This window comes from Acinonyx jubatus, chromosome B4 (genome assembly GCF_027475565.1).
Source record: "Acinonyx jubatus isolate Ajub_Pintada_27869175 chromosome B4, VMU_Ajub_asm_v1.0, whole genome shotgun sequence".
Lineage (NCBI taxonomy): Eukaryota > Metazoa > Chordata > Mammalia > Carnivora > Felidae > Acinonyx > Acinonyx jubatus.
The window spans coordinates 59,021,506-59,038,174 of NC_069387.1; the positions used below are offsets into that span (position 1 = coordinate 59,021,506).

The 16,669-nt window shown below is 40.8% G+C and overlaps 1 long non-coding RNA gene across 6 annotated transcripts in view; it reads left to right on the forward strand.

Moving 5' to 3' along the window:
* Nucleotides 1-12,834: 12,834 nt before the first annotated feature.
* The window catches only part of LOC106968818 (uncharacterized), an 89,046-nt gene continuing 85,211 nt past the window's right edge, over nt 12,835-16,669 (forward strand). For all 6 annotated transcript variants that reach the window (XR_003413017.2, XR_008300187.1, XR_008300186.1 and 3 more), the window contains exon 1: nt 12,835-15,067. This is a non-coding gene — a long non-coding RNA (uncharacterized LOC106968818). The remainder of the gene's footprint in view (nt 15,068-16,669) is intronic.

Consider the following 16,669-nt stretch of genomic DNA (forward strand, 5'->3'; position numbering starts at 1 on the left):
TAAATTTAATTCCCTTGATTTGTCCTTAGTATTTCTAACAATGGTTGATACATAGGAATTCAGAAAGACTTTTTCAGATTTGAGATGCAAGTTCAATGTCAGCCTTTTTTTTCAGTTTGGCTAAATCAAAACAAAGGAATAGTTGCCAGCTAAAGCATACCATGCAGAATGCAGGACTTATATGGTGACTGAGCATTGAATTTTACTCCCATGATTTTGCTGGAAATTAGATGCAGCCACTGAAACTATCAGAAGCATGGGCTTTAGGTTCAATAGGCCTAAATTGAGTTTAGGAAAGGTAGAATCTTACTAGGTAGTTTCCTGATTATTGCTGCAAGAACTTCCTGGTTGAAGACCTTTGAAAAACTCTTTACTATTTGGAAGACACAAGACATAATGATTTGGAGCCTAGGCTCCAGTCTAGACATAATCCCTAGCTTAAGGATTTTGAACCCTGGCTATATCGCTTACAAGCCATGTGACCTTGATTAAGTTACATTGCTACTCTGTGTCTCAGATACTATCTCTATAAAATAAGAATAATGACCTACCTTACAGAATGATGTGGTTGATATGAATAATAAATGTAGCATTTATATTGACACTCAAAATTCTTATGAAGTCTTTTTTTTGTTCGTTTAAGAAAAATATAGGCTTTGTATCACCAGTTACATTAGTCATTTTTATTTACCTTCTAGAAAAAAGGATAGGAGTGTCTGAGGTACACCTTTCCTTTGAAGTGCTCTGAAGGGATAAACTGGTTTCAGCTTGTTGACTCTTATTACAGTGCTAAAATGTGTATAGTCTTTCATCAGTGCATATTTGAGAACCAAAACTTTTACACTTAGGAGTGTTGGTTCATTGGGGAAATGTCAGTTTCTATTAATGAACTTCACCAAGGACATGTAACTCTGTATCCTTACTTATAAATCTGATCTTTAAGATCCATGCTCAAAAAAATAAAATAAAATCTTAAGACCCAGCAATTCCACTACTAAGTATTTATCTGAAGGATAAAAAAATGCTGATTTGAAGGGGGCACATGCACCCCTATGTTTATAGCAGCACTATCAACAATAGCCAAATAAAGGAAAGAGACCAAATGTCCACTGACTGATGAATGGATCTAGAAGACGTGGTGTATATATACAATAAAATATTACTTGGCCATCAGAAAGAATGAAATCTTGCCATTTGCAACGATGTGGATGGAAGTAGAGGGTATTAATGCTAAGTGAAGTAGTTCAGTCAGAGAAAGACAAATATCATATAATTTCACTCATATATGGAATTTAAAAAACAAAACATGAACAGAGGGAAGGGAAGACAGAATAAAATAAGATAAAAACAGAGAGGGAGGCAAACCATAGGAGACCCTTAAATACAGAGGACAAACGGAGGGTTGCTGGAGGGAGGTGAGTTGGGGAATGGGCGAGATGGGTGATGGACATTAAGGAGGGTACTTGTTGGCATGAGTACCGGATGTTATATGTAAGTGGATGAATCACTGCGTTCTGCTCCTGAAACCAATACTACACTGTATGTTAACTAACTTGAATTTAAATGAATAAATGAAAAAAATATATATTAAATCTTACTCTTTCCTCATTTTTAATTTCTTCCCATTTTCTCCTCACATTATGTGTTTTTCAGAACATCTCCCTTTTCCTTCTTAGTCTCTTACACACATATGCAAACACACATATTTACACACATACTTACACTCAGATAATACCACATTGATACCCATTGGGTGCATGTTCCCAAACATTTATATGAACTGTCCAAAATAGGCAAATCTATAGAGACAGAAAGTAGATTAGTGGTCGCCTAGGGCAGGAGGATATGGTGATTGGAAGGTGATGGCTGAGGGGTATAGGATTTCTTTTTGAGGTAATGAAAATGTAAGATTGATTGTAGTGATAGATGCACATCTTTTTGAATATACTAACAGCCACTAAATTGTATACTTTCAGTAGGTCAATTGCATAGTGTATAAATTGTTATCTCAATGAAGCTGTTTTATTTATTTTTTTTTAATTTTTTTTTCAACGTTTATTTATTTTTGGGACAGAGAGAGACAGAGCATGAACGGGGGAGGGGCAGAGAGAGAGGAATACACAGAATCGGAAACAGGCTCCAGGTTCTGAGCCATCAGCCCAGAGCCTGACGCGGGGATCGAACTCACGGACCACAAGATTGTGACCTGAGCTGAAGTCGGACGCTTAACCGACTGCGTCACCCAGGCGCCCCAATGAAGCTGCTTTAAAAAAAGCTAACAGAAGGGAAAAAATGGAATAATAATAGTATGATACAAGACAAGGCAAGAAAGGAGAAATAAAGCAATAAAAACCAATGGACAAATAAAAAAACAGTGGAAACAGGGTACAGTTAAATCTGAGCATTTCAATAATTATGTTAATTTGGACTGGAGACTCTCTCTGAAAAAACATATATGGAAATGCAGTGGGCCAAGAATGTAGAAGTCAATCATGGAGGTGAAAGACTGGAACTTAAAACTATCATATATCAAGAATAACTTTATTTATTTTAATTATATATATACTATACAAACATTTATTCATTTTGAGAGACAGAGTGTGAGTGGGGGAGGGGCAGAGAGAGAGGGAGACACAGAATCCAAAGCAAGCTCCAGGCCCTGAGCTGTCAGCACAGAGCCCGACATGGGGCTCGAACCCACGGACCATGAGACCACGACCCCAACTGAAGCCAGATGCCCAACAGACCGAGCCACCTAGGCATCCCTCAGGAATGACTTTAAAGCTAAAATAAGACAGTGTAATATTGGGGTAAGTAGGCAAATTGCTGAATTTAGAATACATCTATGTATATATAGTCACATGGTTTACAATCAAGAGCCCATTGTAATTCATTCAGTAGGGGAAAGGATGGTCATTTCAATAAATGGTGCCAGATCCACTGGATATCTATATAGAAAAAATTAGCTCTCATCTCTACCTAAAATATGACTTTGAAATGATCAAAGACCTGAATGTGTCCCAAATAAAGCTTTTCAAGAAAATATAAGAAAATATCCTCATGACTTTGGTGTAGACAAAGATCCCTTAAACAGGAAAGGACAGAAAATACACTGTCCATAATAGAGAAGATTAACAAGTTATATTTCATTAAAGTGAAGAATTTCTATTTATCAAAATATGGAATCGAGTGGAAATATAAATGATAGACTGGGAAAAGATATTTCCAGTACATGTATCTGACAAAGGACTCATCCTAGATTATATAAAAACTCCCACAATGATTTAAAAAAAAACCCCAAAAAACCTCCAATATTTGAAAATTAGGAGAAACTTATACCTCACAGAAAGAAGGTAGCCACATAGCCAGTAAGTGTAAAGGCTACTCATCACGCTTAAATATCAAGAAAGCAAATATAAACTATAATGAAATACCAAGGATGAAATACCAGAATGTCAACACCAAGGTTTGGTGAGAATGTGAAACAAATGGAACTCTCATATATTGCTGAATGGAATGCAAATTTGTACAACCACTTTGAAAATTCTTTTGGCAGTATTTTTTAAAGGCAAACATTGTGATCCAGCAGTTTCACTTTTGAGTATGACCCAACAGACAAGAGTGCTTATAACCATCAAAAGATGTGTATAATAAGAATGTTCATAGAAGCATTATCTGTAATAGCTCCAACCTGGTAAGAACTCAAATGTCCGTTGTGAGTTGAATGGATGAATAAATTGTGAATGAATGGTAAAGTGGTACAATAATAATAATACGCCAATAAAAATGAACAAACTACTATATCCATTAAATGGATGAAACTCACATATAAAATACTGAAAGAAGCCAGAGATAAAGGAATATGTACTATATAATATCTATATGAAATTCAAAACAAGCAGAACTAATCTGTAATAGAGTTCAGAATACTCATTATTTTTAATGGAGTATTTACCGTGGCATGAGGAAGCCTTCTGGGATGCTGGAAATGTTCTAAATCTTAAGTTGATACGTATAAGAATGGGTTGTACTTTTGGGATGAGTACTGAGTGTTGTATGGAAACCAATTTGACAATAAATTTCATATAAAAAAAAGAATGGGTTGTATGTATATATATGCATGTATATATACATATTTATGTAAACATCAAGCTATACATTTAAGATTACACTTACAAGTATATTAATAATATATTAATCTTATATAAGATTAAACATGCACTTAACTGTATGTGAGTTATCTCAAAAGTAAATGAATAAGTTGGTTGAGAGTTGTATCTGATTCAGTAAACAGAATGATGGTGAACAAAACAAACTTGACATTTTTTTTTAGTATATGAAATTTATTGTCAAATTGGTTTCCATACAACACCCAGTGCTCATCCCAAAAGGTGCCCTCCTCAATACCCATCACCCACCCTCTCCTCCCTCCCACCCCCCATCAACCCTCAGTTTGTTCTCAGTTTTTAACAGTCTCTTATGCTTTGGCTCTCTCCCACTCTAACCTCTTTTTTTTTTTTTTTCCTTCCCCTCCCCCATGGGTTCCTGTTAAGTTTCTCAGGATCCACATAAGAGTGAAACCATATGGTATCTGTCTTTCTCTGTATGGCTTATTTCACTTAGCATCACACTCTCCAGTTCCATCCACGTTGCTACAAAAGGCCATATTTCATTTTTTCTCATTGCCACGTAGTATTCCATTGTGTATATAAACCACAATTTCTTTATCCATTCATCAGTTGATGGACATTTAGGCTCTTTCCATAATTTGGCTATTGTTGAGAGTACTGCTATAAACATTGGGGTACAAGTGCCCCTATGCATCAGTACTCCTGTATCCCTTGGGTAAATTCCTAGCAGTGCTATTGCTGGGTCATAGGGTAGGTCTATTTTCAATTTTCTGAGGAACCTCCACACTGCTTTCCAGAGCGGCTGCACCAATTTGCATTCCCACCAACGGTGCAAGAGGGTTCCCGTTTCTCCACATCCTCTCCAGCATCTATAGTCTCCTGATTTGTTCATTTTGGCCACTCTGACTGGCGTGAGGTGATACCTGAGTGTGGTTTTGATTTGTATTTCCCTGATAAGGAGCGACGCTGAACATCTTTTCATGTGCCTGTTGGCCATCCGGATGTCTTCTTTAGAGAAGTGTCTATTCATGTTTTCTGCCCATTTCTTCACTGGGTTATTTGTTTTTCGGGTGTGGAGTTTGGTGAGCTCTTTATAGATTTTGGATACTAGCCCTTTGTCCTATATGTCATTTGCAAATATCTTTTCCCATTCCGTTGGTTGCCTTTTAGTTTTGTTGGTTGTTTCCTTTGCTGTGCAGAAGCTTTTTATCTTCATAAGGTCCCAGTAATTCACTTTTGCTTTTAATTCCCTTGCCTTTGGGGATGTGTCGAGTAAGAGATTGCTACGGCTGAGGTCAGAGAGGTCTTTTCCTGCTTTCTCCTCTAAGGTTTTGATGGTTTCCTGTCTCACATTCAGGTCCTTTATCCATTTTGAGTTTATTTTTGTGAATGGTGTGAGAAAGTGGTCTAGTTTCAACCTTCTGCATGTTGCTGTCCAGTTCTCCCAGCACCATTTGTTAAAGAGGCTGTCTTTTTTCCATTGGATGTTCTTTCCTGCTTTGTCAAAGATGAGTTGGCCATACGTTTGTGGGTCTAGTTCTGGGGTTTCTATTCTATTCCATTGGTCTATGTGTCTGTTTTTGTGCCAATACCATGCTGTCTTGATGATGACAGCTTTGTAGTAGAGGCTAAAGTCTGGGATTGTGATGCCTCCTGCTTTGGTCTTCTTCTTCAAAATTCCTTTGGCTATTCGGGGCCTTTTGTGGTTCCATATGAATTTTAGGATTGCTTGTTCTAGTTTCGAGAAGAATGCTGGTGCAATTTTGATTGGGATTGCATTGAATGTGTAGATAGCTTTGGGTAGTATTGACATTTTGACAATATTTATTTTTCCAATCCATGAGCAGGGAATGTCTTTCCATTTCTTTAAATCTTCTTCAATTACCTTCATAAGCTTTCTATAGTTTTCAGCATACAGATCCTTTACATCTTTGGTTAGATTTATTCCTAGGTATTTTATGCTTCTTGGTGCAATTGTGAATGGGATCAGTTTCTTTATTTGTCTTTCTGTTGCTTCATTGTTAGTGTATAAGAATGCAACTGATTTCTGTACATTGATTTTGTATCCTGCAACTTTGCTGAATTCATGTATCAGTTCTAGCAGACTTTTGGTGGAGTCTATCGGATTTTCCATGTATAATATCATGTCATCTGCAAAAAGCGAAAGCTTGACTTCATCTTTGCCAATTTTGATGCCTTTGATTTCCTTTTGTTGTCTGATTGCTGATGCTAGAACTTCCAGCACTATGTTAAACAACAGCGGTGAGAGTGGGCATCCCTGTCGTGTTCCTGATCTCAGGGAAAAAGCTCTCAGTTTTTCCCCGTTGAGGATGATGTTAGCTGTGGGCTTTTCATAAATGGCTTTTATGATCTTTAAGTATGTTCCTTCTATCCCGACTTTCTCAAGGGTTTTTATTAAGAAAGGGTGCTGGATTTTGTCAAAGGCCTTTTCTGCATCGATTGACAGGATCATATGGTTCTTCTCTTTTTTTTTGTTAATGTGATGTATCACGTTGATTGATTTGCGAATGTTGAACCAGCCCTGCATCCCAGGAATGAATCCCACTTGATCATGGTGAATAATTCTTTTTATATGCCGTTGAATTCGATTTGCTAGTATCTTATTGAGAATTTTTGCATCCATATTCATCAGGGATATTGGCCGGTAGTTCTCTTTTTTTACTGGGTCTCTGTCTGGTTTAGGAATCAAAGTAATACTGGCTTCATAGAATGAGTCTGGAAGTTTTCCTTCCCTTTCTATTTCTTGGAATAGCTTGAGAAGGATAGGTATTATCTCTGCTTTAAACGTCTGGTAGAACTCCCCTGGGAAGCCATCTGGTCCTGGACTCTTATTTGTTGGGAGATTTTTGATAACCGATTCAATTTCTTCGCTGGTTATGGGTCTGTTCAAGCTTTCTATTTCCTCCTGATTGAGTTTTGGAAGAGTGTGGGTGTTCAGGAATTTGTCCATTTCTTCCAGGTTGTCCAATTTGTTGGCATATAATTTTTCATAGTATTCCCTGATAATTGTTTGTATCTCTGAGGGATTGGTTGTAATAATTCCATTTTCATTCATGATTTTATCTATTTGGGTCATCTCCCTTTTCTTTTTGAGAAGCCTGGCTAGAGGTTTGTCAATTTTGTTTATTTTTTCAAAAAACCAACTCTTGGTTTCGTTGATCTGCTCTACAGTTTTTTTAGATTCTATATTGTTTATTTCTGCTCTGATCTTTATTATTTCTCTTCTTCTGCTGGGTTTAGGCTGCCTTTGCTGTTCTGCTTCTATTTCCTTTAGGTGTGCTGTTAGATTTTGTATTTAGGATTTTTCTTGTTTCTTGAGATAGGCCTGGATTGCGATGTATTTTCCTCTCAGGACTGCCTTCGCTGCGTCCCAAAGCGTTTGGATTGTTGTATTTTCATTTTCGTTTGTTTCCATCTATTTTTTAATTTCTTCTCTAATTGCCTGGTTGACCCACTCATTCGTTAGTAGGGTGTTCTTTAACCTCCATGCTTTTGGAAGTTTTCCAGACTTTTTTCTGTGGTTGATTTCAAGCTTCATAGCATTGTGGTCTGAAAGTATGCATGGTATAATTTCAATTCTGGTAAACTTATGAAGGGCTGTTTTGTGACCCAGTATATGATCTATCTTGGAGAATGTTCCATGTGCACTCGAGAAGAAAGTATATTCTGTTGCTTTGGGATGCAGAGTTCTAAATATATCTGTCAAGTCCATCTGATCCAATGTCTCATTCAGGGCCCTTGTTTCTTTATTGACCGTGTGTCTAGATGATCTATCCATTTCTGTAAGTGGGGTGTTAAAGTCCCCTGCAATTACCACATTCTTATCAATAAGGTTGCTTATGTTTATGAGTAATTGTTTTATATATTTGGGGGCTCCGGTATTCGGCGCATAGACATTTATAATTGTTAGCTCTTCCTGATGGATAGACCCTGTAACTATTATATAATGTCCTTCTTCATCTCTTGTTACAGCCTTTAATTTAAAGTCTAGTTTGTCTGATATAAGTATGGCTACTCCAGCTTTCTTTTGGCTTCCAGTAGCATGATAAATAGTTCTCCATCCCCTCACTCTCAATCTAAAGGTGTCCTCAGGTCTAAAATGAGTCTCTTGTAGACAGCAAATAGATGGGTCTTGTTTTTTTATCCATTCTGATACCCTATGTCTTTTGGTTGGCGCATTTAATCCATTTACATTCAGTGTTATTATAGAAAGATATGGGTTTAGAGTCATTGTGATGTCTGTATGTTTTATGCTTGTAGTGATGTCTCTGGTACTTTGTCTCACAGGGTCCCCCTTGGGATCTCTTGTAGGGCTGGTTTAGTGGTGACAAATTCCTTCAGTTTTTGTTTGTTTGGGAAGACCTTTATCTTTCCTTCTATTCTAAATGACAGACTTGCTGGATAAAGGATTCTCGGCTGCATATTTTTTCTGTCTAGCACACTGAAAATCTCGTGCCAATTCTTTCTGGCCTGCCAAGTTTCAAAAGAGAGATCAGTCACGAGTCTTATAGGTCTCCCTTTATGTGTGAGGGCACGTTTACCCCTTGCTGCTTTCAGAATTTTCTCTTTATCCTTGTATTTTGCCAGTTTCACTATGCTATGTCGTGCAGAAGATCGATTCAAGTTACGTCTGAAGGGAGTTCTCTGTGCCTCTTGGATTTCAATGCCTTTTTCCTTCCCCACTTCAGGGAAGTTCTCAGCTATTATTTCTTCAAGTACCCCTTCAGCACCTTTCCCTCTCTCTTCCTCCTCTGGGATACCAATTATGCGTATATTATTTCTTTTTAGTGTATCACTTAGTTCTCTAATTTTCCCCTCATACTCCTGGATTTTTTTATCTCTTTTTCTCAGCTTCCTCTTTTTCCATAACTTTATCTTCTAGTTCACCTATTCTCTCCTCTGCCTCTTCAATCCGAGCCGTGGTGGTTTCCATTTTGTTTTGCATTTCATTTAAAGCGTTTTTCAGCTCCTCGTGACTGTTCCTTAGTCCCTTGATCTCTGTAGCAAGAGATTCTCTGCTGTCCTCTATCCTGTTTTCAAGCCCAGCGATTAATTTTATGACTATTATTCTAAATTCACTGTTCTATTATTTAAATCCTTTTTGATCAGCTCATTAGCTGTTGTTACTTCCTGGAGATTCTTCTGAGGGGAATTCTTCCGCTTGGTCATTTTGGATAGTCCCTGGCGTGGTGAGGACCTGCAGGGCACTTCCGCTGTGCTGTGGTGTTAACTGGAGTTGGTGGGCGGGGCCGCAGTCCGACCTGATGTCTGCCCCCAGCCCACCGCTGGGGCCACAGTCAGACTGGTGTGTGCCTTCTCTTCCCCTCTCCTAGGGGCGGGATTCACTGTGGGGTGGCGTGGCCCGTCTGGGCTACTTGCACACTGCCAGGCTTGTGATGCTGGGGATCTGGCGTATTAGCTGGGGTGGGTAGGCAAGGTGCACAGGGGCAGGAGGGGCAGGCTTAGCTCGCTTCTCCTTAGGTGATCCACTTCAGGAGGGGCCCTGTGGCAGCGGGAGGGAGTCAGATCCGCTGCCGGAGGTTTGGCTCCGCAGAAGCACAGAGTTGGGTGTTTGCGCGGAGCGAGCAAGTTCCCTGGCAGGAACTGGTTCTCTTTGGGATTTTGGCTGGGGGATGGGCGGGGGAGATGGCGCTGGCGAGCGCCTTTGTTCCCCACCAAACTGAGCTCTGTCGTCCGGGGGCTCAGCAGCTCTCCCTCCCTTTGTCCTCCAGCCTTCCCGCTTTCTGAGCAGAGCTGTTAACTTATGACCTCCCAGACGCTAAGTCGCGCTTGCTGTCGGAACACAGTCCGTCAGGCCCCTCCGCTTTTGCCAGCCAGACTCGGGGGCTCTGCTTGGCCGGCGAGCCGCCCCTCCGCCCCGGCTCCCTCCCGCCAGTCCGTGGAGCGCGCACCGCCTCGCCGCCCTTCCTACCCTCATCCGTGGGCCTCTCGTCTGCGCTTGGCTCCGGCGACTCCGTTCTGCTAATCCTCTGGCGGTTTTCTGGGTTATTTAGGCAGGTGTAGGTGGAATCTAAGTGATCAGCAGGACGCGCGGTGAGCCCAGCGTCCTCCTACGCCGCCATCTTCCCTCTGGACCAACAAACTTGACATTTGATCTTATAGGTATCAATAAGAATTCTTTGGTGAAACATGGGAATGCAATATGAGATTTAAGTAATTATTGGGTCAGAAGTACACATAAAAAAGTGTAAGAAATAACAGCATCAACAAAGTATTTACAGAAAAAAGCAACAACTAGAAAATGGAAGAAGAAAGGTAGAGAGGATTTGGGCTGTTTGCATTTTCTAAACTATGTCAGGCGGAATACTGTAGTCATAAAAGCTGTTATGCTTTCTGGGAGGAAAATCCCATGTCTGTATCTTTCTGTGTCTACTCATCACAATAGAAACAACTCTAGGCGTTTCCAACCTTTAGCCTTGAACGCAGAGAATTGTTTGCACAAGTGTTAGAGGGGCTGCAGGGGCAGAGGGGAAAGGATGCTACCCGGATAACAAGAACCACAGAACCACGGGAAGCTGCCAACCCCTAAGGTCAGAGGAGCGAAAGGGAAAGAGGTGCTGCCCGGCTCCCCTCTGCGTGCTGTGCTGCTGAGGCTTCTGGAGCACCGCTGTACCCACCGCTGTGCTGGAATCACTGCAGCCGCTACCTTGCAGGAAGCCAGGAGTCCCACTGGTGGTTCAGGACCCCGGAAGCCACGGTCCGCCTGTACTGATAGACTTGCTGAGGCTGCCGCTGAGCTGGTAATTGTCCTCTGCCACTGTTGCCACAACTGAGCCACCATTACAGTGATCTGCAGCTGGCTGGAATGGCTCGCCACTGCGGCCGCCCACGCCAGGGCAGAAGAAGGAAAGTAAGGGCTCCTCTCATCCTCCTGCTTTCTAAGCTCTGGCCAGGACCTCCAGGGCCACCCCTAATCAGAAACCAGCTGATGAGAGAGTCTGGGAAATGTGGTGTCTAGGTTCCCAGCCCCTGAGATACAGAAAGGAGGATGGCGTGGAGTTGAGCCAACAATTATAACAATACTCTGATAACAATGGTTGAAGCTGACTTATAATTAAATCCATTTCTTTACAGAATTTCCCCAAACCTTTAATATGTTACTGTGCTTTGACATTTTTCAAAAGGGAATTAAGGTTTGCAGTGCTTCTCAATTTTACATGACTAAAAACCTTAGTCTGTTTCCCCCCCACAGAACATATTTTTCACATCTCAAACGAGGACCTCAGACTAGGATGAAAAACAGGGACAAACAAAAATGCTATTGTTGTTGGAGTATAATGAGGACATAGGAAGGTAGACTACATAAAAGATGCTTTCCTAATATAAACACTGCAGAGGGACGAATTAGAGTGGTAAGTAACAGTACAAATATACCAACATTCTGGGTGGGGTGCCTGGGTGGCTAAGTCGGTTAAGCGTCCAACTCTTGATATCGGCTCAGGTCATGATCTCACGGATCTTGGGTTTGAGTCCCATGTCCAGCTCTGTGCTGACAGCAGGGATCCTGCTTGGGACTCTCTCTCTCTCTCTCTCTCTCTCCCTCCCTACTCTCTCTCTCTCTCTCAAAAATAAATAAACATTTTTAAAAAATATACCAACATTCTGAAAATTGTACTCAAGGAATAGCACTGACAAATCCTTACCTTTCTTGGATATTGTTCTATAGGTCATTTATTGTTTTGGTCCCCCAGTACATGGACATCTTTTTTGGTGGGGAGAATCACAAGGAAGAAATAAGGAATGGAGGGCTCTGATTCATAACATGGAAGCTGAAAGGGAACGATAGTCTTTCTGGTTAACAGTTAATTCTAGTAATGTCAGCGTAGTCACTTTATCTACAGAGGTGCCATGAATTCCAGGGATGAGGGTAAGTGTCCAGAGGTGGCAGGTGCCAGCAGCACAGCTGTGACTCTCCAGCAGGGTCAGTGCCAGAAGAGGATTCTACACAGATGACTCTTTTCGCAGGATCTTGGCTGTGCTTTGTCCACCTCCATTCCTGCCCACGTCTGTCTTTCTGGCCTTCTTGCCTACTGTGTGACCTTTAACCCTTCCAAGAATTCTTTTTCTCCTTAACTGGATTAGATGTATTTTCTCTGTTTGTAGCCAAGAACTCTGAAATATTCTTTAAAAGCAGAGAAAATCAAAGGGAAAACTAATATTCTAACTTGTTTCTAACAAGCAAGAAAGGAAAGATTGGTTATGTGGGAGAAAGTTATATGAAATAATTGCATTCTATAAGAATTGATAGGTTTAGAAAAACAGGTTTACAAAGATTCAAAGAAACACCATATGTAAAGGGGGAAAAAAAGAAAATTCAAAACTAATAATTGCATAAATGTGAGTAATTAAAAAAAAGTAGGAGAGACGTATAAAGGGATGGCTGGGATAAGGTGCTCCCTAAAGTAGAAGAACAAGTAGAAGAATAAAAAGTAGGGACCCTGTCCCAGTAAATGTATCTGTAAGAAGAATGTAGGTATTGGGGCACCTGGGTGGCTCAGTACATCAAGTATCAGACTTTGGTTCAGGTCATGATTTCACGGTTTGTGAGTTCGAGCCCTGCATCGGGCTCTTTGCTGTCAGCACGGAGCCTGTTTTGGATCCTCTGACCCCTTCTCCCATTGCCCCTCTCCCCTCTCTCAAAAATAAACAGACATTTAAAAATTTAAAAAGAAAGAATGTAGGTATTATGTTCCCCACCAGGACCCCATCTTTGGGGCCAATGTACTTCTTTCCAAGCAGCTGGGAATACTGGCTGCTTTGGTTCACAGGTGTATCCCTCATTTGAAATTGCCCTTGGCTTCAGGGGACTGACGGGACCCAAGTTCACAGCTCTCCCAGGTGTGGCTGATGCAGGAATAAAAAACAAAACAAAACAAAACAAAACAAAACACCTTGCTCCAGTTTGGAATAATTCTAAGAACCAGTCCAGCTCCAGAGCAGCCTGTAGAATCCTGAGGCTTCAGTTATGACCACCTCTCTCACTGCCTAATCCTTCTTTCTTTACTTCCTTACAGCTGTATCTCCTGAGATCACTGTTCGGCAACAACCTGTATGAAAATCCTCAGAAACTATTTCCAGAAAACCCAATCCAAGGCAGAGATTAAAGTCCAGAATAAGAATTAGTTTGTGAATATTCTTAATAAAAATAGACTTTTAAGTCATGATCTGAACAAGAACAAGTGAAAGATAGGCCAGATCCTGGGAAGGACAATATAATGTTAGATTAAGGCAGAACTTGTGGATGACATGATCATTATGGTCCCTACCATATGTAGAACTTTATGACTATCAGTTTATGCAATTTCTACTTTCCCTCTAGCTTCTCTAGCAAGAAGGATTGTCTTTGATTTGTAAATTGAAAAACCATCAGCCTACAAAGAAAGCTCAATCCAATTAAGGCAGGTAAGATACGGGGTGCCTGGGTGGCTCAGTAGGTTAAGTGCCAACTTTGGCTCAGGTCATGATCTCACGGTTCATGGGTTTGAGCCTTGTGCTGGGCTCTGTGCTGACAACTCAGAGCCCGGAGCCTGCTTCGGATTCTGTGTCTCCCTCTTTCTCTACCACACCTCCTGCTCACACTCTGTGATAAAATAAAAAACATTTTTAAAAAATGAAAAAAAAAAAAGACAAGATAACAAGATCACCCCATTGTATTTTTAAATGAAATCATTAACTTAAAAAAAGATACATGCTCACTGTAAGAAAGTGAGCCAGAGTTGTCATCAGCTCTGTCATGTGAAGAAATCCTTTCTGGAGTAGGATAGAATGAAGCCGAGAAGCTGAAAAAATTAGAGATAGGGACTAAGAGAGAGTCCTGGAGACTCAAGTTCATTAGATTACAGCTCCATCCCTGCCCTTTCCAATTACATGAATAAGTCCACTGTTTTTGCTTAATTGAGTTCCAGTTGGGTTTTTTTTTTCTTTTTAGTAAAAAGGACTGAAAAATAATAAGTTCATAGATGAGGATTTTGGTGCTCACTCACTTAAGTTATAAGAAGTAAACAGCAGATTCAGGCATCTCAGCCACACACCTATTTCTTTCCTTTTTCCTCTGTTGATGAGTAGTTCTCGATCTCTCTCTACTGTCTGCAGAAACGTACCAGGGGCCTGTAGGAGAATCCCCTATGTAGATTTTATTATTGCTTCTAGTCATTTGCCTCTCTCCCACTAAGAAGAACATAACAGCTTTGTAGTGCTTCACTATGAGAGAATATGCACATCAGATGTCCCTCTTCCGTGGGACATCAAATCACACAGCTGCCCAGGAACAGCTCAAATGCCGACAAGCTCCATCTGGGGCAGGTGCAGGAATCACTCTTAGAGTCTTGTTCCCCACAGGAGTCAATCTCTTGTAACGACTTCAGAAACAGAGCTTCCAAGTCATCACAAAGTCACGCCCAGTGAAACAGTCACCACACTCAGGGAAGCTGGATGCTAGACAGCCGCCAGCAGGTATCTATAGGGCATTTACAGTTCCTCCCAGCACAGATGCAACTTCTCAGAGATCACTTTTATCATGAGCAATGTTGCTGAGCAATACTGTTAATACAGTGGTCTAATCTGGAGCTCCAGGGGAACAGAGCTAGTGAGTTGAATAAAGGTCAAATTCTTAAGCAGCAGGGAAAACATTTTGTTAACCGTTTACCCGAATTGCCACACCTGAGAGCAGGTTTGATCCTATGCCTTGCTCCGACCAGCAGAATGTAAGTGGGGTGACTTTCGCCCTTTCCAAGCAGCAGCCTTACCAGCCATTGCATGGTTCCACTTTTACCCTCTTCACTCTGCCAAGAGACAAGGATAGGGGCAACACCTTTGGCCCACGACCCCAGATGAAGGAGACATTTGGAGCACAGCCATGGAACAGAGCAGCAGCTGCCAGAAAACCTCCAAGATAGGTAAAGATTTATTGTTGTAAGCCATTGCTAATTGAAGAGCTGTTTGTTACTGCAGAGTGACCTATGTGTGATGAATATATCCCCTTTATTTTTCATTTTTAAAATTGTAATTCAGCATGGTTAACACAGTGTTATATTAGTTTCAGGTGTACACTATAGTGCTTCAACAGTTTTATATATTACTTTCTGCTCATCAGATAAGTGTACTCTTAATCCCCTACACCTATTTCACCCATCCCCCCTCCCTCCCTCCCCTCTGGTGACCATCTGTTCTCTATGTTTTGTTGTCATTGTTCTCCATATTTAAGAGTGTATTTTTTGGTTTGTCTCTTTCCCTCCCTTTGTTTGTTTTCTTTCTTAGATTCTACATATGAGTGAATCATATGGTAGTTGTCTGTGTCTTATTTTGCTTAGCATCACACTCTCTAGATCCAACCATGTTGTTGCAAACGGCAGATTTCATTCTTCAAGGCTGAATAATATTCCATGACACACACATACACACCACCTCTTCTTTATCCATCCATTTGTGATGGACACTTGGGCTGCTTCCATAATTTGGCTCTTGTAAATAACATTTCAATAAGCATAGGAGTGCATATATCTTTTCAAATTAGTGCTTTCTTTTTTTGGGGGGGGGGGGGTAAATACCCCGTGGAATGTATTCCTTTTAAAAAGATGTAGGGTGGGAGGCAAACCATAAGAGACTCTTAAATACTGAGAACAAACTGAGGGTGGATGGGGGTGGGAGGAAGAGGGGAAAGATGGGCATTGAGGAGGGCATCTGTTGGGATGAGCACTGGGTGTCATATGGAAACCAATTTGACAATAAATTGTATTTAATCTAAAAAATAAAAAAAATTAAATAAAAACATGTAGGGTGGGTTTTATCACTCTCCAACCAGGAGTCCCTGAGAAAGGCCTGTCAACTAAGCCAGCTAGTTCTTTCTTGTGTTATAGCTTTAATTATGATAATAATTCCCAATTTAAGAGGCTGATGGAAAGTTTCCCCCTTTTTTGTGTACTTTGGCTGTTAGGACAGTTCATGTAATGCCTGAAGGACACCATACTGTAGATTGTGAAGGTTTATTACTCTAATTCATCTTCCTCTTTGTACCAGACAGGGTCAAGAGACAGAAACTAACCAAAGTTATTTGACAGAAAGAATTTAATAGAAAGTACTGACAACTAGTATAAAATTGTCAACTTGGTAACTATAAAGGTAAAAAGGAATCTAACGTATCACTGTGGTAGCAACTGCAATAAACTGTTAATTACCTCGGGGTTGAGGGAACAAAGTCAAGAGGTTGCAATTACTAAAACATAGACACTTGGAGGAGAGGCCCTGTGGAGCAGAAACCCAGTCCTGTGAAGACGCAGGTGCTGCTCAGGTGGCGAGTTTGGAAGAGGTGCCTCATGGAGCTGGGACTGACCTCTGAGTTAGGGTCTCGTGCCTGGCGTCCCTGAGAGGGCACGATTCAAACAGCTCTGCTAATGTTGCGAAAACCGCAAACTAGATCTAATTTCCTCTTGGTGAGGAAGCGTTCATACAGCAAGAACCACAGCAAACAGGAAGCACACAACAAGGAACAAGTCTCTTCC